The 8,897-nt window shown below is 39.9% G+C and overlaps 1 pseudogene; it reads left to right on the top strand.

Annotated features, from left to right (window-relative positions):
* Positions 1-1,211: 1,211 nt before the first annotated feature.
* On the top strand, positions 1,212-1,617 carry LOC105720489 (fatty acid-binding protein 5-like; annotated as a pseudogene).
* The last annotated feature ends 7,280 nt before the right edge of the window (positions 1,618-8,897 follow it).

Raw genomic sequence — 8,897 nt, 5'->3', positions numbered from 1 at the left:
TTTTTCTCTCCCTGGTCTTAACATTCTTCACACTCCAGCTTATTGTTCACAATGTAGATCCCAGCTGAAGGCTGGTGTGAAAGAAGCCAGGCAACAAAAGATGTATGTATGTGTTTGAGAATTTTCACTGTATTTTTACAATGGATGTTGACAAATGACTTTAAAGTAGCTCAAAGAGAGGGGCTTCATTTCTTGAAAACGATGCTCCCTGGCTCGTATAAGCTGGCATATTATAACATTTATTTTGGTTTAATAAGCTGACAGCTTTCCAGCTATAAATTAAGAGGCATTTCTAAATCAGCTGCACTGCGTCTTTATCAAAGCAGTTCTTGACCATTCAAGAGACTGCTGCCTAACCAATCAAGTCAAGAGAATCCATCTAATCGAGTACATCATATCCTTTCAAAGGTTTAAATAAAAAACACTTCCATGTGTTAGCATTTACATACTGAAACACTGAAACATTTGGAAATATACAACTCTCTTTCTAGTATACTGCATGAGGTAGGTGTTATTATATCGTCATACAACAGACAGAAGAGCTATGGTTTACAGAGGGCGAGTAATGGGCATAAAGTCACATGCAATAAACAGAGGAGCCAGATTTCAAACTTGGGACTGACACCTAAGGCCATGCAGCTGCAGAAGGCAAAACTGAATTTTGGTCACCAGTAGGACACCTATGTAATTAGGACATTAAAAACACTAAAAGATAAAACCTTGTATTCAGCAGGGCATGGTGGCTTACGCCTGTAATCCCAGCACTTTGGGAGGCTGAGGTGGGCAGATCTCTTGAGACCAGCAGTTCAAGACCAGCCTGGCCAACATGGTGAGACCTCCCCATCTCTACTGAAAATGCAATAAATTAGCCGGGTGTTATTGCACACACCTGTAATCCAAGCTACTAGGGAGGCTGAGATGGGAGAATCATTTGAATGGCAGGGAGGGAAGTGGGGGTTGCTGAGGTTGCCGTGAGTCAAGATCGTGCCACTGCACTCCAGCCTGGGCAACACAGCAAGACTCCATCTCAAAAAAAAAAAAAAAAAAAGCAAAAACAAAAACAAAAACTTTGTATTTGTTGAGAAGAAATTGTTTATTGCATTATTTTTTCACTTGAGAAGCTGATATTTCAAAATGGTTAAGAACACAAACTAGCAGGCTGCCCATGCCGACCACGCCCCACACACCCCGCATGCGGGTCCACACCCACCATGGCCACTGTTCAGCAGCTAGAAGGAAGATGGTGGCTGGTGGACAGCAAAGGCTTTGATGAATACATGAAGGAACTAAGAGTGGGAACAGCTTTGTGCAATACGGGCACAATGGCCAAACCAGATTGTATCATCACTTGCGATGGCAAAAATCTCACCATAAAAACTGAGAGCACTTTGTAAACAACACAGTTTTCTTGTACCCTGGGAGAGAAGCTTGAAGAAACCACAGCCGATGGCAGAAAAACTCAGACTGTCTGCAACTTTACAGATGGTGCATTTGTTCAGCATCAGGAGTGGGATAGGAAGGAAAGCACAATAACAAGAAAATTGAAAGATGAAATCAGTGGTGGACTGTGTCATGAACAATGTCACCTGTACTCAGATCTATGAAAAAGTAGAATAAAAATTCCAGCATCATTTTGGGCAGGAATTAACTACAAGAATGAACAAGGTCAGTTCCATGAAAAAATCCCCATAATGCTTCCTTTTTTCATTACTGCGTTCAGTTATGTCTATCACAAACATTTTATATTTACATGCAGCTATTTCAAAGTGTTAGATTAATCAGGATCATCCCTTTGGTTAATAAATAAATGTGTTTGTGCTAGAAAAGAAAAGGCACAGACTATGTAGCCAGATTGCCAGGTTACTTGGTTTCAAATTCCAACTCTGGCACTTGCTAGCTGTGTGACCTTAGGCAAGTTACTTAACTAGTCTGTGCCTTGGTTTCTTCATCTATGAAATGGAGATACTACTACTACTTAATGCATAGGGTTACATTTATGTGTAGTACTGGTATTGTGAGTATTCTTCTTTAAAGGTCTTTATGTTTGTAAGAAGCACATTGAACTGCTTAGAGAAAAATGTTTATATCAAGATAGTTAGGGTACAAGGGTATAGACAAAATTGTCCATGAGTGGATAATATTTAAAAATGAATTGTCTGTAATCCCAGCACTTTGGGAGGCCGAGGCAGATCATGAGGTCAAGAGATCGAGACCATCCTGGCCAGCATAGTGAAACCCCATTTCTACTAAAATATAAAAATTAGTTGGGCGTGGTGGCGCGCGTCCGTGGTCCCAGCTACTCGGAAGGCCAAGGCAGGAGAATTGCTTGAACCCGGGAAGCAGAGGTTGCAGTGAGCTGAGATTGCGCCACTCCCCTCCAGCCTGGCACCTGGCAACAGAGCGAAACTCTGTCTCAAAAAAAAAAAAAAAGAACTGTCAAAAAAACTACAAATATTAGCCAGACATGGTGGTATACTCCTGCAGTCCCTGCTACTTGGGAGGCTGAGGTGAGAGGACCGCTTGCGCCCAGGAGGTTGAGGCTGCAGACAGCCATGATGGCAACACTGTACTCCAGCCTGGGTGACAGAGCAAGACCCTGTCTCAAAAAAAAAAAAAAAAAAACAGAATTGTGAGTATATAGGGGTTCATATACTATACATACACAGGCACTCCTGTATATTTTTGAAATTTCTGTAATAAAAAGTTTTTAAAATATTTTAAATTTTACCTGGAACATATGATTACTACAGCAAAATTCCATTCTTATATGGATGTGTGTTCATATAAAATAGATCTGTATATGGATCTATTTTAATGCTATTTACATTTAGCCCCTTTTTTATTCCTAGGGCATAATGAAAAATAAACAATAGAGATTTATTCTTTACATCTAGAGTTTGCTTAGAAGAAAAGACAACTGAAGTCATACCAGGATCTGTTATCAAAGATGAAGGGCTCATCCACCATTTCAATCATGTTGAGGTAAAGAAACTGATTTAGCATCCAGGTCCTAGGACCAAAAGATTTCAGGGCATGAGAATAGAACTTCAAACTGCAGTTTATATAAACAATCTGAGTAAGCAGTATGGTATAATAGAGAATAATATGTAGTCAGGTAATAAATATTAATAATAATAGTTCACATGTATTGAGGAGATATTATGTGTGAGGTACAGTCACAGTGGTTTTACATTTGTTACCTCATTTAATCCTCTCAACCACGCAACCTATGAAGTAGGCATAATAATAATTCACTCCATTTTATAGGTGTGGAAACATTGGCCAAGAGAGGTTAAGTAGCTAAAACATGCTACATAAGACTGACACTAATGCTACACTTTTCTTTCCCAAACATCACTGGCTCAGGAACTCAGAGGTTAAAAGTCTTTACTAGGCAGACAAAAAGAAAAAAAAACATGCCCATCATCCTTCAATCAGCTAGTTACTGTAGGAGCCAATACATCCAACCCAACAGTCTGACTCCAGAGCCCTGACCCTCAACCACATCACTATAGAAGACCTAGGTTCAAGTCCTGCCTCCACTAAGGTTTTTAATCTTGTGCAAATTGCCCAACTTTTAGGTCCTCCTGAGTCCTTTCCCTTGCTTGTTCTTCCTGGGTGTTTTGCCTGAAGCTATAGATGGTGCCTTTTTGAAGACCTCAGCATCTCTGGGTTTCAGCAACTACCACAACGAGGCAGGAAAAATATTCACAAACTCAGGATCACCAAACGGCTGTTGTTAGGTACTGCCAGGGATTGCTTACCAACACATGGCTAAAGCAGTTGCTGTCAACCCTAGCTGCACGTTAGATTCGCCAAGGGAGCTTTTAAAAATCACCAATGCCCAACCCTACTCCCAAACCAATTAAATCAGAATCTCTGGAGATGGAGTCTGGGCACTAGAATTTTTTTTATGAAAAAATGCCTATATAGAATCACCCAGATGATTCTATTGAATCCAGTGTTGACAGCTGCTGAGCTAAAAGATGAGAAAACCCATAGGCACGGGGATTTAATAAAACCCAAATAACCTAAATATTCAAGTAAACCTTTCGAAATGATGCTTCCCATATTACTGTACTCTACATCTGCTTATTTTTAAAATCCTAATTCCAAAATTAATTATGTAAGTATACAATTCACAAGTGTACAAGGTACACATACATGTTTATGCACATATACATAAACACAAACACACATGTGATAAGTATGCTCGTGTAAGTGCATTATTTTCATGCCACCACAGCCACATATGCTATAGCTCTGGTTTTGGGATAAAATCAGCATCAAAATATCAGACGTATTTTCATTCTACCACCATACACATACACCATACACACACACACACACACACACACACACACACACACACACACACCACTTCCTTCTAGTTCTCTATAAGACTGGGATCCCACATTCGCATCTTTCTAAAATTGAAGAACAAGAACACAGAAAGTCATTTCAGCTGCGGACAAATGAGATTAACTTGACTCTAGGTATAGCCATATACTTGAATCAAGGAAGTAATGCCTTAAATGTCTGCTGCTTTCCTATTGTCATTTAAATTGGAACATCTTAATTTTTGTAAGAACTACTGTTGGATTTTTATATAGACGTGTATTTAATAACTTTTCCTGTCTCACACAAAGAATTTAATGTGCACAACTGGAAGGAAAAAAGGCAATGGTATTCGGAGGTTTAAAATAAATTAAACATTCCTCCCACGTTTTTCTGGATGACTCACCTCCATAAATCACATCTTTTGCACGATGCCATTTGTTTCCCCCAACTGTTTCTATATGGTGTGATAATTACATGCTCCATTGAACTCCAAAGGGTTAGTGAAAGGTCAAGTGAACTGAGAAAATATAAGAAAATGTAAAGAAAAAGCTGCAGTTTGGTCTTTGTTGGTATATACAAAAATTATTTAAGTGAACAGAAATTTCATGGAAAAGACAGAAGACCCATCATTCTGTTCAGGTTACATTTTACACAAAGCTCAATGTAAGAAGACATTTAAGCCACTTTAAACGTGGTGTGTCCTTATTACTCATGTCTCCTCATCCTTGCATAAGCAATGAAGAAGCAATGATATTAGGAAATGATATTAGGAATTGATATTAGGAATTATATTTAAACATATAAAAGTTATATATGGAGAATTATAAAACATATAAAAGTTATATGTTTAAATATAATTCCTAATATCAATTGCAGTGATATGAGGAAAATGCTTGAATATAATTCTTGTAGCATGTAAGAACAAATGGATAATTCACACTATAAAAATTAAAGATAAACATAAACAGGATTTCAGCTGGGTATGGTGGTGTGCATCTGTAATTCCCAGTTGTGCAGGAGGCTGAGGCAGGAGGATTGCTTGAACCCAATAGTTCAAGGCTGCAGTGAGTTATGATCACATCTGTGAACAGCCACTGTACTCCAGCCTGGGCAATATAGCAAGACCCTGTCTCTAAAAAAAAAAAACAAATACAGTAAATAGGATTGGATTATCTGTCCTCATGGTCCTATGAACAATTCAAGTCTCAGCACATCCTTTACAACATGTCCAGTTTGTCTTAGTATCTTAGATGTTTAAATCTGAAAAAGCCAATAAAGTTTGCTAGTGCAAAAGCCAGTAGGTGTCAACAAAACCACAACAATCCATGTACAGATTCAGCTTCCAGATGGCTCTTCAACCTCCTCCATTAGTAAGGTGAGGAGTGGATGCCACCATGCACCTCCCTGCACTCTGCACATACTGTGCTTTAGGAACGACTTTTCAAGGTTGCCCTTGGTATTCTTTTTACTACATCAAAACTTGGCATTTGAAAGGAGGAGCAGATAAGAAAGTAGGAAAAGAAAATACACTATGATTTGCCCTGGACCTTAGCTCCCCTATGAAGAGCCCAGTATACTCCAAAAGTATGCTGAATTTCTAAATACATTCCTAACAGCATAAGAACTAAAATTATCTCATTGCCAAACAAAAGGCTTCTGCATTGAAATGTGACAGCTTGCTTCTCAGGCAGCTTGTTGCCAGAAGGATACACACAATTTCCAGCAGAAAATTGGTTTCAGGAATTCATCCAATAGTCCAGACATAAAATAAACTTCCTTAGTTCTTTGCAACAGGGCAAGGCCATTGAGATTCACCCCTGCTCCATTCAACAGAGAGCCCTGAATTTCCTTCAAATTTAAGAACTCAAACTAACTAAACCCGATTATGCCTCAAATGCTATAGACCAGCATTGCATTCTGAGGCATTTCTATTTCTTCAGTGATTTTATTCCACAGAATTGCTCATGACTTCAGACAGTATCGCTTAATTAAGCCCCAGTAGAGCTGAATTTAAGCTTTCACCTGAGAAAATATATTCCACCATTACTCAAGAATGCAGTTTGCCACTACTGGACATGACATGAATTGTTTAGCTCTATTAAATAGAAGTTTCCCAAAAGTTCTGAGCCATTTTTTGTCTTCATAAAAGCACAACACATGTCCTTGAATAGTTAGCATTTGAATATGAATAGAGAAATTCATGATTTGGTGGCATTTGCAAAAATGGACTTTCAAAATTATTTTCATTTTTTAAAATTGTATCACCAGATGCAAATTTAGTGATCATTAAGCCTACTCTTCTCATTTTCCTGATTGGAAAGGAGACCCGGAAACACCAACAGATTGGTTCAAATCAGGCAGTCATCTAGGGTAGAACCAAGACCAAAATCCAGCTTTCCTGCTTCCTTATGTCTCTTTTCAAAGGAACAGAAAAAGGACATGAAAAACAGAAGGTCTAGAGAATGCTACTTCTCTCATGAAAGACATGGCCTTCCCAGCAACTGGTTCCTATAAGCCTGGCAAAAGCTGCCAAGGGGAACAGTCACTTGTTCATTTGAAGGGAAGGAGGCAACTTAAAAGATGAAAGAGTCATGAGAGATCCCTGCTCCAACCCCAGTCCCCCATACAACTGTTAAGTTTTTTTAGTTTTATAGGCATATTTGACTTTAAAGAAAATCTGAAACATAAAATCCAAATTTATAGATCAGATAAACCAGGAAGCACAGTTTATTTTACAAAAAATAAAAATAAAGAAAGAAATTTTTGCTTTACTAAGCTCTTCACTACAGTTTTCTTTAAAATAATGACCTCCCTTATGATTAATAAATATCCCATTCAGGTGCAACATTCAGGGCTATTTCTATTGCATTAAGCAAGGTACACCTCTGCACTGTTGACGCTACTAAATGTAGCTTACATTCTTATTTTAATTGGGAGGGAAACTCATAGGGTGAGATGCCCACTGACAATGGTCTGCTGGTGCCAGGTCACGCCCACTCAGAAGAGCCTACTGTGGGCATATCTTCCCAACTCTGCGTTCACTGGTTAAGGGGTCTGATAGTTGGTCCTTGGTGAATGAACAAAGTGAGGAATGGAGAAGGCATGAGACTGTGAAGCAGGTTTGCTGTGTACCACCAGTCGCCAACTTGTCTGAGTCTAGTGACAAAACACATTCATATACAACAAGTTACAGGAAGCAGACATGTTACTTACAGATAGGCAGCAAGGAACAAAGAAGCATGAGATCCATGGTGAGCCAGTTCCCCAAGGCTCAAGAAAGCTGCCCAGGCTGCTTGTGCCCCACTTGAAGCACAGCTGAGGATGCTGAGAGGCAGCCACCCTGGGTTGTAGACCTCAGGGACATGTGATTCACTGGGCCAAAGAACGTCCTGCTTCCAGGGGAGAAAGGAACAAAGCCCAGACCGTTCCATGCAGTTCCTGCTTAACTCAAGTGTTACATGGCCTAGGAAAGACACAAACAAGGCCTGGACTGTTTCCGGCAGCTCCTTCCAATCTCAGCTATTGCCTTCACAGCACATTCTATAGTTATATACGTAGAACTACAGAAACTACAAACAGCAGGGAGAACTGAGGCAGTTCAAGGCCACCTAAAAAGCTGTTCTGGGAAAGCAAACTTGTTTAGGTTCCACAGGTTCTTGGAACAAAAAATAAAAGATGATACAGAAATGGTTCAGGGCCCTGGTCGGATTCCATGCAGTCTGGAGTCTGGGCTTTAGCAGACTCCCTGCAAAGAAAAAGAACTTAACTCCCTGCAAAGAAAGAGAAAAGAGAAGAGAAGTATACCCTACTGTGGAATGGAAGTTTAGGGAAGCCATTCCAAAGGCCTCAAGTTCTGTGCCAGGCCTAGAGACCATGGCCCACGCAATGTGCCAGCATCAACGTTGCATCAACAGAACAATGACAGTGATACAGGACAGCCGGGACTATTCTGGGCTGGGGACGCCTGGACTTCATGTCCCCAGGTGTACCCATAAAACAGGAGTGACTGGGCTCATCTCACAGCTACCACCTGGAAGCTTAAAAGCACATGGAAATATGAGAGAGGACAATTGGTGTGCCCAAGTAAGAAAAATGACTCATCTGCACCTCTGAGCTAGTGTCATCAGGAGACAGATCTGGTAAGTGGAGCACAAGGAATGGGAAAACACTAAATGAAAGCTACATACTTTGGCCTAATTGGCCCAGATCTGTCCTCCTAACAATCAAATTTCACTTAGCCTGAATTATCTGGTCTCAAAGCCTTAATGACAGAACAGAATCAAGAAACACGCTCATCCTCCACCCATCTGGGTAGGGGTCAGTAGTCATTGAGACTATTTGTGTGTGGGAGTAATCACTGGGCTCACAGGACGTTAATGACGATATTTAATGAGGTGCACTATTTCACTGTGGCAGACACTAGAAAGGATTTATCATTAGTACAGTTCTAAGATTTCATACTGCAATTTCAATTGATGCTTATGTGGGGAATAGCACATTTCGGGTCCATTTAGAATCATTCTATTCCTTATGGCCTTTTTTGTGATCTTTACCCA

Source organism: Aotus nancymaae, unplaced genomic scaffold, assembly GCF_030222135.1.
Source record: "Aotus nancymaae isolate 86718 unplaced genomic scaffold, 86718_ANA_hifiasm-v0.15.2.pri h1tg000029l, whole genome shotgun sequence".
NCBI classification, from domain to species: domain Eukaryota; kingdom Metazoa; phylum Chordata; class Mammalia; order Primates; family Aotidae; genus Aotus; species Aotus nancymaae.
The sequence above is the reverse complement of the archived record's forward strand: the minus strand, read 5'-3'. Positions and strand labels throughout refer to the sequence as shown.